The sequence below is a fragment of the Myiozetetes cayanensis genome, unplaced genomic scaffold (genome assembly GCF_022539395.1).
Source record: "Myiozetetes cayanensis isolate MyiCay16 unplaced genomic scaffold, myiCay2020 scf19, whole genome shotgun sequence".
NCBI classification, from domain to species: domain Eukaryota; kingdom Metazoa; phylum Chordata; class Aves; order Passeriformes; family Tyrannidae; genus Myiozetetes; species Myiozetetes cayanensis.
The window spans coordinates 6,106,420-6,120,213 of record NW_026087400.1 but is presented as its reverse complement, the minus strand read 5'-3'; the positions used below and the strand labels follow the sequence as shown (position 1 = coordinate 6,120,213).

At 41.1% G+C, this 13,794-nt stretch overlaps 1 protein-coding gene across 1 annotated transcript in view; it reads left to right on the top strand.

The window, feature by feature from the left end:
* CDH4 (cadherin 4) overlaps positions 1-13,794 on the top strand; it is a 416,593-nt gene that overhangs the window by 248,377 nt on the left and 154,422 nt on the right. The window lies entirely within an intron of this gene.

Below are 13,794 nucleotides of genomic sequence, written 5' to 3'. Positions count from 1 at the left end.
TGTATGTGGCATCAGAGTGTTTGTGGTGCCTGGTCTGTGCTTCATAAAGAAGTGTCCAGGTAGGAGATGCCACAAGCAGCATCAAATTTCTTGCAAATGATCCTTGAACGTCTCTGACAGAAACGATTTAAGGTCACCAGTGAGGGAAGTGTTTAAGTTCATAGTTTTGTATTTTTAAGTGACTGCTTGGCTCTATTGTACACTACAGGTTGTGTACATCATGTTTGCATCCCACTGCTAACAGTCTCTCTTGACTTCAAGCAAAACCTGCCAGTGAAGAGTGCAGAGTCAAAGTCAACCATCTTCTTAGTGATTGTAAGCTCAGATTTCTTTTGTGACAGCACAGACCTGGAGTCATGCACTGGCTGCTCTGCCATGCTGCCGAGACATCTCCCTGGTTTTCACAGTTATTCCTTTCTCTTGTGAGCCATCTGCATAGCCCTGCAGCTTCCAAAGGGGAGATTTGAGCTTGTTCCTTCCAGTGCAAGGACAGGGAGCATTGCTGCTGCCTGATAAGGAACACATGCTCACATGTGGTGCAGGCAGCGAAGCACAACGTGGCACCGCAGTGCCAAATGTCCCCTCTGCTCAGTGCCAGCACCTTCCCTTCCCCAGCCCTGACAGTGAAAAGCCAGTGCCATTCAGTATGTCAGACAGAAGGTTACAGATGGTTTCTTTCTGCTTTAGTTCCATACACGCAGCTGAAAAGCAGGAGGGGTCTGTCCCTGCCCGGCAGTCTGAGAGCAGCGTTCCCGCAGTTCGATGCAGTGGTGGGCTGCACAGAACCATTGGAACTGGGGGGGCTGCTCCATGAAAATGCATTTCTTCTGATCTGCCCCTTGAGTAGCTGTCTGTTTTCTACCTCTTCCATCTCATTGTGGTGGTTTTGGTTTGGGATTAAAGCACCACAGAAGTGGTCAAAAGAGCAAGACTGGCCTCTCTCCTTTCCTCCTTTCTGCAGTGCTTGGACAGAAGGGGCAGGGCAGGATGGGGGAAGAGGGAAAGACTTTCCATGTCATATTGTTAGAACTTCACCTTGTGAGTCTGTGCCATTTGGGAGAATTTTTGCCACATGTGAAACAAAAAGGAAAAGACTTGGACAGACTTAAATCTTGCAGCTGCCCAGTGGGCTGACCCCTGAGTTTTTGCATGGCTTAGAGTCACATAAATACACTTCTGCTGCTCTTCAGTAAGGCTTGGGCTTGTGCAAGATGTAATTAAGCCCTGTATGTTATGTCAACTCTATTTGCCATTTTCTAACCAAAGAAATACTGCTTCTTTCTAAAAGTAATTAAATATTGAAGGAACAAAGTAAGATGTCTTATATACTGCTTTAAATTTCTTCTCAGAGTAGCAGAAAGAAAACTAAATAAGCACACATTTCTGTTTTAGCAGAATATTTGCTTGGAAATTCATCTAATGTTAATGTAAGCTGAACTCTGGTTGAAAAGAGAGAGAGCTAAGCTTCTTAAAATTCATATCCCTGCTTTCTAAAAGCCTTATTAGTGTGTAGTTTGAGGCCAAAAAAATACAGAAAACAAGACTAATGACAAGGTCATAAGCAGTTTCATGGTGGGTCGCTATAGCAGGCATCAGACTTGTGTTTTATTTAAATGCTAGTGGTTTTTGGAAGCAAAGTAATCCTTTGTTTGGTAAAGAAATAAATATGATTATGCGATTATTTAAAAAAATAATAGTCTTTATGATGAAAAAACCCCCCCAAACCTAACAATATCCAGTTCAATATGTTTCAGGCCGTGACCCTGATATGCTTTGTGCCTTTTACTAGAAGCAGATTTCACATTTGGTTTTGTATATGTAGTGTAATATGTCTCAAGCAGTGCTACATAATTTTTTTTAAGACATTTCAGACTGTTGTGTTATATTCAGGATATGGAGATGGCAAATATGGGAGAGAAAGGAGGAGGTGACCTGAGAGAGAGGGAGAGATCTCTGTTGAGGCACATCCATCCATTTCCATTTCACTTTGTAAATTTGTGACTGATTTCGTGAAAAACGATGAACAGTTCCCAGACATTAGAAATAATTGGCATAAAGTTTGCTTACCACACCTGCTGGTGGCTGTTTGTTGGCACCTGCTCACCCATCCTCTGTGTTCCTGTGGGTGTCTCCACGAGCGATGGTCCCCAGCAAAGGCGGCACCACTGTCCCTCTGAGCCACCTCTGAAAGGATAAATCAGAATTTAGTTCACAATTATCCATGGATTAAAGCTTCCTGAAAACCAGCCCTCCTGGAATGGCCATTATTAGACATCTGGGTTATTGTGGAGGTTATAATGCAAAATAAATGCTGTAGGAGGAATCGGCGTTTTTGGGATACTGGCTGAGGTTTTGGGAGGCCAGGAGTGAGCCTGCCTGCACAGTGGAGGCACTGAGCTAATTTCCAGGAGACCATGGAGGATTAAACCCTCAATAAATGATCCTTTGGATTTGTGATCCTTTCTTGTCACAATATGTAAGACTGGAAATCTGCATAATGGGCTTGGAAGAGCTTTGGTGGTGGCCAGCGTGGTTCCAGGGTGGGAGATTAGTTCAGGATGGCTTTTGTCAGGACAGTCCTCCCCTTGTGTGCTTTCTTTGCAAAATCAGAGGGTTTGGTGGCTGTACCTGCACCTCAGATCCCTCAGCTGTGTGTTGCTCTTGGTGCAAGCTGACATTTTAATGTTGAGTGAACCAATACAGTGACAGTTTCTCCTCCTTCGTAGGGTTGGCCTTATAAATGTGCTAATTGCTTTAGAATAACCTGGGAAAACCTGCCAATTTCAGTGGTAACCACTGTAATGAAAGAATTCCAACTACTACAGCAAAGTGTCATGCTAGTAGGAAAAAATGATAGCAAAGAAGGTAAATACTTCAAAAATGTATTTTTTGATACATGAAGCATTCATTTCTCCTCCTCCTCAGCAAACACTTGGATGTAAACTTTTTTTTCTGGTTAATACAAGTGATGTTAGTAACTCCAGAAACTTTTTTGTTCAGTCTTGCAGGAAACCTGATAGCAATTCAATTAGAAAATGCAAATGAGGTCACATATTTCCCACAGGAGTGCTGAATTACCCCAGAGGAAACTGAGTGATATTCTGGCATAACAATAAATACTTAAGATAAAGTTTCTTCTACTGTTCTTGTCTGGCTGCCTGTTCTTGCAATTGAAAGTATCAGTCAGAGCTGTGGGTATAATTTGGAAAGAAGAAAAGAAAAAAGAGAAGAGGAAGGAAAAGAAAAAAGGAAAGGAAAGGAAAGAAAAGAAAAGAAAAGAAAAGAAAAGAAAAGAAAAGAAAAGAAAAGAAAAGAAAAGAAAAGAAAAGAAAAGAAAAGAAAAGAAAAGAAAAAGAAAAGAAAAAGAAAAAGAAAAGAAGAAAAAAAACTATTTTATGAAATAATATAAACTCTTTGTGGCTTGTGTCAGCATTTATGAAAGATGAACATGAGTGGGATAATGCTCCAGAAGAAAACAATATAAAGCCAAGCTTTACTTATCTGGAATTAGCAGTCTTCTTTTCTAAGAGTGCATCCTATTATTTTGAGAAGTTTTATATTGATTCAACCAGAAGGCAAAAAGTGAAGATCATGTTAGTGAACAGTGACATTGCTGAGGACTTCAGTTTTCAGAGGGTCCTCTTTTTTAGTTGCAGAAACTCAAGTCTTCCCAAGTAGATGAGTAGTTAAATTGTGCCATTTGGGCTTCACTCCCCCCCTGCCCTCTGTGTCCATCAGTCCTGACTCTTCCTCGTCATTCCTTGGTAATCAACTTCCTCCACTCCCTGGGTTGGCTTCTCCCATCTGAAGTTTTGGTCCTCTCACTAATACTGATTTTTTTCTTTATTTTTCAATCCCTTCATGTGTCTAAGCATGTTAAGGCACATCTGGCAAATTTTCTTCTGTATTTATATATGTATCCATTTTTCTGTACTTCTCAGCTCATAAGTTAGGATCAGGATCATAGAAATACAACTCAGAAAGGAATTCCCAGCACTAGAGCTTGGAGGTAGAGGATATATTCAGCACATGTAGGATGTCAGTCATCTGCTGCCAGTGGCTTATTTTTGGAAAAAAAAAAAAAAATACTGTTTTCTTTGAATCATTTATATGTCAACCAAAGTTCCTCATTGTTTGAGCTTCTCAAATTCTGAGCATGGAAATACGGAAATTTTTGTAATGTTAAGTCACTGGGAATTGTGCAATTAAACTTGGAAATATATGAGTCTGCAGCTAGTATTTAAAACATTGAGAACTGCTGTCAGAAATCCATCCTTGCTTAAGCCCAGCTTGTGTTTTATTATGTTTCATCTTATTTTGGGCTTTTTTCATAAAGCAGGTATGAGTCCACAGCCATACAATGTGAATGTGAAAAGCTGATTCTTACAGCCAGAGAGTTTGTGTGGGGTTTTTTAATTATTATTTAAAGCCTTTAAATAATCATCTGTGGTATTTTACCTGGCTAAGGTTTTAAATTTCAGTACAGCCTTTTATTGCTGATCACAAGCACAAAGGTCTCCGGGCAAGGAAAGGCTTATTCAGCACTGCTCCTGTTCATGACCTGGGTTATTGTGCAGCCAGGATGCTCTGCACGAGGCTGAGGAGACAGGAAGATGTAACCTTCCCTTGAGGGAAGAAAATGAGAGCTTAAGTAGGAACTGTGCTTCCAGTGACTCCCAATATCCCTGATGCTCTCAAGTGGATGGATCTGGAAGAAATGGGGGAAAGAATTGTTCCCTTCCTTTCCTCCTTCCTGCTCCTGCGTGGGCATGAGATGTTATCCATGGCATCAGGGTGATGGGAGTTTGCCCATCAAACTGTGTTATCCCTAGAGAGGGGCTGAAGAAATGAAGCTGTATTTGTCATCCTGCCCTTTTCTGACCAGGTTGATGCATATTTTAAAGACTGAGTCATTGTACTGGGCTGTCCTCATTGGCTGCCTCTGAAGGGGATCCAAGGCAGTAACTAATTCCAGCAAAATGGCATCTGGAACAACTTTTATTTCTGTATCTCGTCAGTGAAGCAAGGCCTTGATTTATCAGTTGGAGTGGGTACATGCAGAGATTTCTGTTTCCTTTAGGTAACTTCTGAGACACTGTTTGGGGTTTTAACAAATCAGATCAGTGGAAAAGATGAGAAAGCAGATGACTAATAAATAAGTATCATATAATTGTTACCAGTGAGACTGCTCAGGATAATTGTGCAAGTCTAATGAAGATGCATCTGGTGAACTTGTCTGACCTCACGCTTAAGTGAACTTGAACGTCTCGCATGTAATCATTGCCAGAGACGAAAGTGATGTTTGTGAAAACACGTGAACTTCCTTGGCCTGATTTTCAGGTGTGTTGAATCCCATTGCCTTGTGCTGAAGCCAGGATAAGATGTGACATACAGGTGCTCATTGCCTCGGAAAATCAGCCCACTACGGGAAGTTTCCAAGCGCTGCACTTGCTGCATTTAGTTCTTAAGCAGTCAGCATCTTACCGAGGGTCAGGCTCAAAGCTGTGCTAGAAGGATCATCCATAAGTGAAATTCACTCCAGATCTGTCTTCCTTCGAACAAAAAGAAGTCCTAAGGATTGAACTGCCTACCCAGAAATAAGTTTTTTCTGATAAAACAAACCCCTTGGACTGCTGTGTGCTCCTGCCTGTGATGTGTGCCTTGCCCTTGTGAGATCAAAGCTTTTGACCTCTGATTTTGTGTTCTTTGTTGGTAACTGCTGAAGTCTGACTGCCACTTCAAAAAAACACATTTTGGACTGAATATCCTAAAAAAAAACCACTGACGCTGTGATAATCCGTGGACAGTTGGGTGTAAACATGAGTTTGAGTAAAGATAAAAATTGCTTCATGCAGGCAAGTCCATTAAAATAAACCTTGGTTTAAGGGGCTGTGAGTGTCCACGTGTCTTGCCCTTAGCTCAGCAAGCTGAGACAGCTTGGTAGGTACAAGCTCAGTGTGAAAAAGGGTTTGGGTTCCTCCCACCCTCCTTCTGGATGTGGTGGTGACCCTGTGGCAGGAGAGAGGAGGAGCATCCAGGGATGGGTGTCCAGCTGGCCAGGGTGGGCTGAGGGCCTGGCGGTGCCAGTGGGATCTCAGACACTGTCCCCATCCAGCAAAACATTTAAAACTCACCCTTAAATTTCATCTTGCAAATGGAGATGAATGGAATGAGCTCTCATGGTCAAATTTAAGCATTTGCTTAGGTGCACTCTGAAATTGGAGAATAAAAGAAGAACAGTCTTTTCTCAAGAGCCTCTTGAAATAACCAAAGGATAACTTGAAAGGGCAAATTCTCACGCTAGCGCTGAGGAGAAGCACCAGACTGAATTACTTTGCTTTGTGCTAAAGTAGCAGTGGTGCTTGTGATCTCTTAAATCTCTTGTGATCTTTGTACTTGCAAACATTGTTGAGGAAAGTACTATTGTTACATTTAATTCATTATGATTATTTTAATTCATGTTATCTTTTGAACCTCGTGGCTTTAGAAAAATAAAACGAGATTAAAATTTTTCACAGGCTTGTTAAGGAGCAGACTTGCTCCCTCTGCTTTCTGTGATGAAGAGCACTTGTAGTAGTGTGACTTCTAGAAGCAAAAGGAATGTGTTTTGGAACTATGTTTTAAATTATTTGTTACAAGTTTTATCTGGGAGGAAGAACTCAGCTTGCTAGCCCAGATATTTCATACATTTTTCTCAAGATATGTGCAGAATTAGAGGGGCAAGATGAAGCTGCAGTAGAGGTTTTTACCACATTATATGTGACAAGATCTACCACCTTTATTCCCGACCTGTGGGTATCCGAACAGGTAACAAGTATATGAGTGTTTTGTAATTTAATAGCCATGCTCTTGAGAAACACTTGTAGTTCTGAAGCCATTGTGTATGGCTTCTCCCAATTATGAGAATGACATTAACTTGAAGATAGAAGTGGCATTTTGTAAACACTAGAAGGGAGAGTACAACAGTAATTTAGATGTTTCTTAAACAACCCTACCTGAGAAGCACTGCGAGATTAGATGTTACAAAAGGCATTGTGAAAAGGTCAAGTTGATGTGGGGAGCTTTGCAAGGAAACAGCCTCATCAGAACTTTTCATGTTGGGATAAGATGTTCAAGCCTTAAAATGAGAAAGAAAAGTACATCGAGAGCTGTGCTTTGGGGATGATGTCATCTTTGTCATCTTCTTCTGTTCGTTGAACACTCTTGCAATATTCAAAGCCTGACAAGGACAAGAAGAGTACCACAGGTGCTGGAAACCTGTGGGAACCATAAAAGATTCCACCAAAGGCAGATGGAGTTCTTGTGTGCCTGCTTTGGTATGTGACTTTTCCAGGGAATGGAAAAGGAAGAGCATTTGAAACCCTGAAAGCAGCGAGCCAGCCAGGAGGTGCCTGTAATCATCTGTGCAGTGCTGTAGAATAAGTTTGAAGGCAGCTCTGCCTCTCCACCCCAGTCAAAACTTCCCTCACCTTAGAGACACCGTCCACATTTCATGTCTGCTCAGTAATGAACAGGAGCACACTGCCTGCAGGTGGCCCTGCTCTGCAGCACAGAAGTGAAGCCTACTGAAATGTTCCACGACTTACCAGCTTCCAACTTAAACTGGTGATGGCCTACCAAATGTTTAGGCTAACAAAAGGTGTAGATGAGTTCAGGGGATGTCTAAATTTCAATTCAATTGTACTGGGAAATCAACACCTCCTGTCCCAGCAGGGTCACCTGGTCAGCAGCTGCCTGAAAAGTCCCCATTTTGGCCCCAAAGGAAATGTGTGTGTGTGACCTGCAGCCTGTGTGTGTGTTCCAAGGGGTCCTCACCTGGGCCACCAACCTTGTGAGGTTTTCTGATCAAAGACAATGACATGTATTTGTTTTCTTTAAATAAGAGCCTTCTATGGCAACCACGTGGGTTATGCCCAGAGATGGTGGGTGTCTCTTTTCTCTGGAGTCCAGACTTAGCATTTAATTACAGTTGCCCACTCAGGGCCCTGTTGTACCTTTTGCAAATAAGGGATCTTCTGCCTGACTCCCAAGCCCATGTGTTGTGTTCTCCCTATTTAAAATTTCCCTGGTTTTACCTGTTACTCTTCTTCAGCTTTTTTCTTGCTTTGCAGCCCTACAACGCTAAGGAACATTTTGATTCCTCAGTCACACTGATCACATTCCATTAGTTCTATCAGATAAAATTTTCCTAAGCCTGCAAAGCCAGCCAGCTACCTAACAACGTTAAATTTGCATTCATGCCTCATTTTTCAGCTCTCAAGGAACAGGGCATGTAGAGCTTTGACTCTGACTCCTTGGGAACGAGGGGGTTTGGCATGGCTGATGCATGTCTGTGTGTTACATGGCTCGTTCTCCTCCTCTGAGGGCAGTAACTTGGTTAGCTTTTAGTCAAACTTTTTCTTCCCTGTCAGCTGATGTGTTCTGGAAGCTCATGCTCTTGCCAAATCTGACAATTTTTCTTACTAATTGACTCTAATGTGAACTGCTCCATGCAGCCCCACTGCTAGCTGATAAAAACAAAAAGTAATGAATTTTTGCTTAACTAGCTGATTTAATTAAAATGTTTTATACTGTACTTGTATGGTTTCTATAAATGGAGAGGTAATTTTGTTTAATGAGTTCCTAACCAAACATAACATTCCTGACTGTACGTAGCCAGACTTGATAAAGGTCATGAACGCTGCCATTCCACTGTTTGCTTTTGGAAGTCGTGATGATCAAACAGCTTGCTTGGGTGCTTGAAATGCCCTGTCAGGATTGGTTCCCTCTATTCCTGTTTACACCAGAAATTATTGCTATAGTTTTAGGAGCAGGGGAGGTTCTTCTCTGTGTCTGAACACTGTTCATTATCTTAAAAGTGGAAGTCTACTGCCAAGATCACATCTCATTGTCAATTAGTGGCTTCTCTGCAAACACATTAATTTAATGCCCCTGCTGAAGAACTGTGAATCTTGGAACATCTTGCTGCTAAAACACTGGTTTTCAGAGCACTTTGACACAAATCATTCATGAATAGCAGTTTATGCCATGATGGTAATGGGATGTGACATGAAGCTATCTTTAATTAAATTTACCACAGTTTACAACTATTAGTAAATAGAGCTAATATAGATAGGCATCACAGAGTTCCAGAATGTGGATAAGGAGGAAAACAGATTATGGATTCCCTACCAGTTCCTAAATAATACCTTCACGTAGCATGACTGTAATAAATGAAAGTCTAAAATAAAAAGTTTGATCTTTTTAAAACTACTTCTTTTCCCTTCTCCAACTTTGGCAAATTCAGCAATGACCTAAATAAAAAAGGAATCAATTACCCTAAAGTAAATAAATTTGCTGTTTGTTCTGCAACCCTTTCATTCTTCTGTATGAGAACACAAAATGAAATATCTTTCTCTACTAAAAGATCAAAAACTGGGGAAATGGTGCATTTTGGGAAAAAAGGGCTCATTCGTCCTCCACTGCTGTCCCTGATGTCAGCAAAATGTTGTTTCCTTAGAACAGAATTCATGCAAATGTTTATTTTGCAGTGCTCTCATGTTCCCTTTGTTAAAAAACTAAGCTCTATTTTCATTGTCTTATTTTCTGTTTGGTAAATATCATTTTCTCCTGTCCTTTTTGCAGCTACCATGGAAACGAGCAAAAAACGCTTCAGATTAAATATTTTTAAATAGATTTTTTTTTTCTCCCTGGTAGAAAATGGTACCGGTTTTCAAAATGTATATTGATGTAGGAGCTGAAGGGAAATATGTTTGAGCAATGGACTAAAGGTGGCTTTGTATCCCCTTGTATTGGTAAAAATATATTAAAAACACATTGCCACAGTTAAACCCTAGGAGTGACACTAGAAACAAAGCGAGCCAAGTACTGTTTCTTTTCTGAAATATGTCTAGTGTGAAGTGTTAAAGATCCTATGAAAATAATAAGACTGGCATATAAATAAAACAGGTTAAATCATAAATAATTTTGATACTTGGGAAATAAAGGCCTTATTTCCTCTCCTCCAATTGCAGGTACTCCTTATTGCAATTGCAAGAATAATATATTTTAGTGCTGAATCCAGAGCATTTCATTTTGCAGGCCGAGCCCCATAAAAGGAATAATCTCCAGCAAACGTACCCTAAGACTCACTGTTATTTATATGCAGGGAATGGTGGCTTATTTACCCAAACATTCGAGTGATCCAAAATGTTCAGCTAAGCAGGAACACAAAATATGATATTATATTATGTAAATGGGTTTGTGATACGCTCTGCTGGATAATAACTTCCAGATGTCTCCGTAGCCAGAGGCTGACGGATATCAAAGGCAGGTTGGCTGGGAGGGGAGACGAGCCAGCTGGCGAGACTGGCTACTGCTAAGTGTAGCGGAAGGTGAAAGCTGGTGTTCCTTCACACTCACTGGTTTTATCTGTGCACTACTGAAAAGTCAGTGGCTCGCAGCCTCTCTTGTCACGAGCAGGACGGGGCTTGAGGGGCTGGGGGGGATCCCACGTGCCCTGTTCTGTCAGTCAGTTGTTTTTCGCCCTCTTTTGTGAGTAGAGGTTGAGTTTACTCTGAGTCTCCCAACAAATGAAAGGCTGACGAGCCACAGACCAACACTGACAGGAGCTTGTAGACTTCCTAGATGGCAGTTCTGCCTTTATTGCTGGTGCCAAGTGCAGACAAGGGATGTTCCTGAGCTCTCAAGAATCACGGTGTAAGTGGAGTTAGTTGAAGCACCCTACAACCTCACCAGTTTGGAGTAAGGTTTCCTAAATCTGGTTGAAGTCTGGCAGTCCTTTAGGGGTTTAGCTCTGTCCTGTTCTGAACACAGCAGGTTGTATTCACCATTGTTAAAGGCGAGGCTAGACTGAAAAGGAACTGGAAATGACTCCTGTGAGATGCCACTGAAGTTATTGAGATAGACTTCAAGACACCCCTACACCTTCTGTGGAGCAACCTGTGAGAAGAAATTTCCTTTTCTTGCAGAATGCGTGCAGAATGTGGACTTTAAATAATACAACCACCCCAGCACACATTGCATCTCATCCTTGGCAAGCTCTGAAAGACACTGCCCCAGTATGAACACTGAGGCATTAGATCCCACTGAATCCAAACTCTCCTAACAAGTTTATATCCCAGCATGGGCTTTTCTCCTGTTGTTTTTCTTCATCCCACACTTTTTAATTACTTTTTCTCCTTGATCTTGAAGGTTTTCATCTGTTATGGTTCCTCTGTGTTTCTCTAGCTTATCAGTGTCCTAAAGTGATAGACAGGCATAATTACTGAATTATCTGACTATTTTATATCCTCCTTTAATTATCTGCGTATCACCAGAGACCATACTCACATGTTCCATGTTTGGTGTTTGATCCTGTCGTAACGAATTATAAATGTCACCGTGTCATTTTTGGAATGGAGAGTGGACTTCACTTTCCACTGGGCACATGTTTCGTGGATTACCCTCTCTTAGACTGCGTGTGCCCATCCCCCTTGTGCCATATGTAAGAAGGGGATGGCACCTCACAAAAACAACAGGAGGGAAACCACCCTAAAGCAGCAGCACTAGAGGTGCTCAACTTGTTTGTGGGAAGGACTATGGGCAGATTTTGTTCTGGTGACACTGCAAAAGGTAGTGATAATATTTTATCTTTTCCAAATGTCTTGAAATTCCAGAAAGCATATGGCCTGTGAGGCCATGAGAGAAGGAGCAGTTGTTATCTCAGTGAAAACTGTTATTCAGCAAAACCAGGATTGGAAGCTGTATTTTAGAATTAATTGAATTTAGTGTCACATTCTGCTTTTGACTTGAACTTTAGATTCTTGTAAACTTGAAAACACAGGAGAGTTTTCTGGGGCTCGCTGTTAGTTGATGCTGTTATTCCAGAGATGTTCTTGGATGTTTCAGTCAAAGATCTGAATAGTTCTGGCATTTATACTCACCAGACTTTGTTACTGCATTTGTCTCACAGCTTTTAAACAGCAGAAAACATGTACAACGTATTTAAACAACACCAGAGAAATTAAGGTCATGAGAATGCATTGTCAACAAATGAAGATAAAAAAGAGCTGTTCTTTAAAAAAAAAAAAATTGTTGTTGCAAGATGCTTTTGAAATTCTACATATCAAATTCAGAGTCATGTTGATGATTTATTCTAATGTAGGAAAACATCATCAAGAGTGACAAGCAAGCTAGTCACTGTCTAGTCACCTGCCAGCAAGTATTTCATACAGACTAAAAAGGCTGGTATTTCCTTGCTGAGCTGACACTAATTATTTCAGTATACATGGAGCTTTGGGATTCATGTTAATTCTCAAGTCTGTCTTTAGTTCAGACTCATTCCACTGTGTAAACTCAGCAGAGCACAAATTATTTGACCATCCTTTCATAATCTGTCCCAATGCTCACTTGCCAATTATATAAACTGATCCAAATACCTGCTCTCAAAGGATCCTCATTTGGGAATCACAAGCCAATTAAAAAAAATAGGGGATATCCACTTTTCTGTGACTCACGTCTCACAGTCCTATTTCATGTTGACGTGCATTTCTGTGTGTCTTCTTTAGATAACATTGTTTTTGTCAGTGTTCAGAAAAGATACCTTTCTGGTGATAACACCTTCTTTAGATGAAAACTCTATCACATATAACATATTGCATCCCAGAGGAAGGAGGAGGTCAGCAGTGCCTACAAGTATCCTGACTTTCACAAGAAAGTCTCCCACTGCTGCATCGTGACTCTGTTTCTTTGTTCATTACACACTTAAGTGAGTATTTTTAGAACAACTTCTAAATACTGAGCCACAGTTCTGTGATTTTGTAGCAGCTTAGTGACGATGCTTGTTGAAGGTGTTTAAACAGCACTTAGGTGAAGACAACCCCGCAGTCACCTTGGTGGCATGAGTGTGTGAGAGGACCTGAGAAACGTGCCTTTGTGTGTGACTGAAAAGACCATATTTGTCTGTTCTGTGAAAATTCAGCTCCAGAATGGGCTCATTTTTAAGGGCTGTGTAAAAATAGCTGCATTTTTGCAGAAATGCTTCCAGTCCTTGCAGCCAGTGGATGTCTGCCCTCCACAGGTAACAGAGATCAGAGCCACGATCAAGCTGTGACAATGGGCTCCTGTCTGCTGTGCCCAGCTCGCAGGATCCAGAAGGGCCACACAGCTTTGGAGCCACCTCTCAGTTCAGATACTGTTTGCCTTTCATAGACTGTTTAGTTTTCATACATTATATAGTCTTGAGGTGAATGCCTGCTTCTTTGCGCTTCCAGATCAGGAATTGAAATGTGCTAATAGATGGATTTACACCAAACTCTGAGCCCTGAAGCAATGATTCCCACTGAAGTCAGTGCCTACAGATAAATACTTGTAGGATGTTTGAGTTTGTATGTTTGGAGCGAGACAAAAAGTGAGTGTGGCTTAAAATGGCAGGAGCCTCAGAAAATACTTTGATAGGTTTTTCCCACACTGTACTTGTGTTTGGGGGCATGGGTTTTTTGGGTTTGTGGGAGTTCTTAGAGCAAAATAACTGAAAATTGTAAAATTCAGAGAACAGTATTCCCACTGGATCTTACCTCAAATGAAGAGAATGTGACTTGCAGTCTTTGTGATTTATGAAAGTTTAAACATTTTCTGGTGGGAGTGCAGGTCACCATATGGTAACAAGAGCTTTGCTAGTTATCTTTTCTGCAGACTTTCCAGAAGTAATTGCTGAAATCCTAGAAGGCCATAGAGTATTTAAGTATTGGGACTGCATAACCTCTGAAGATCCTTTCCAAATCTACATTTCAGTGATTCATCATTCTGTAAAGC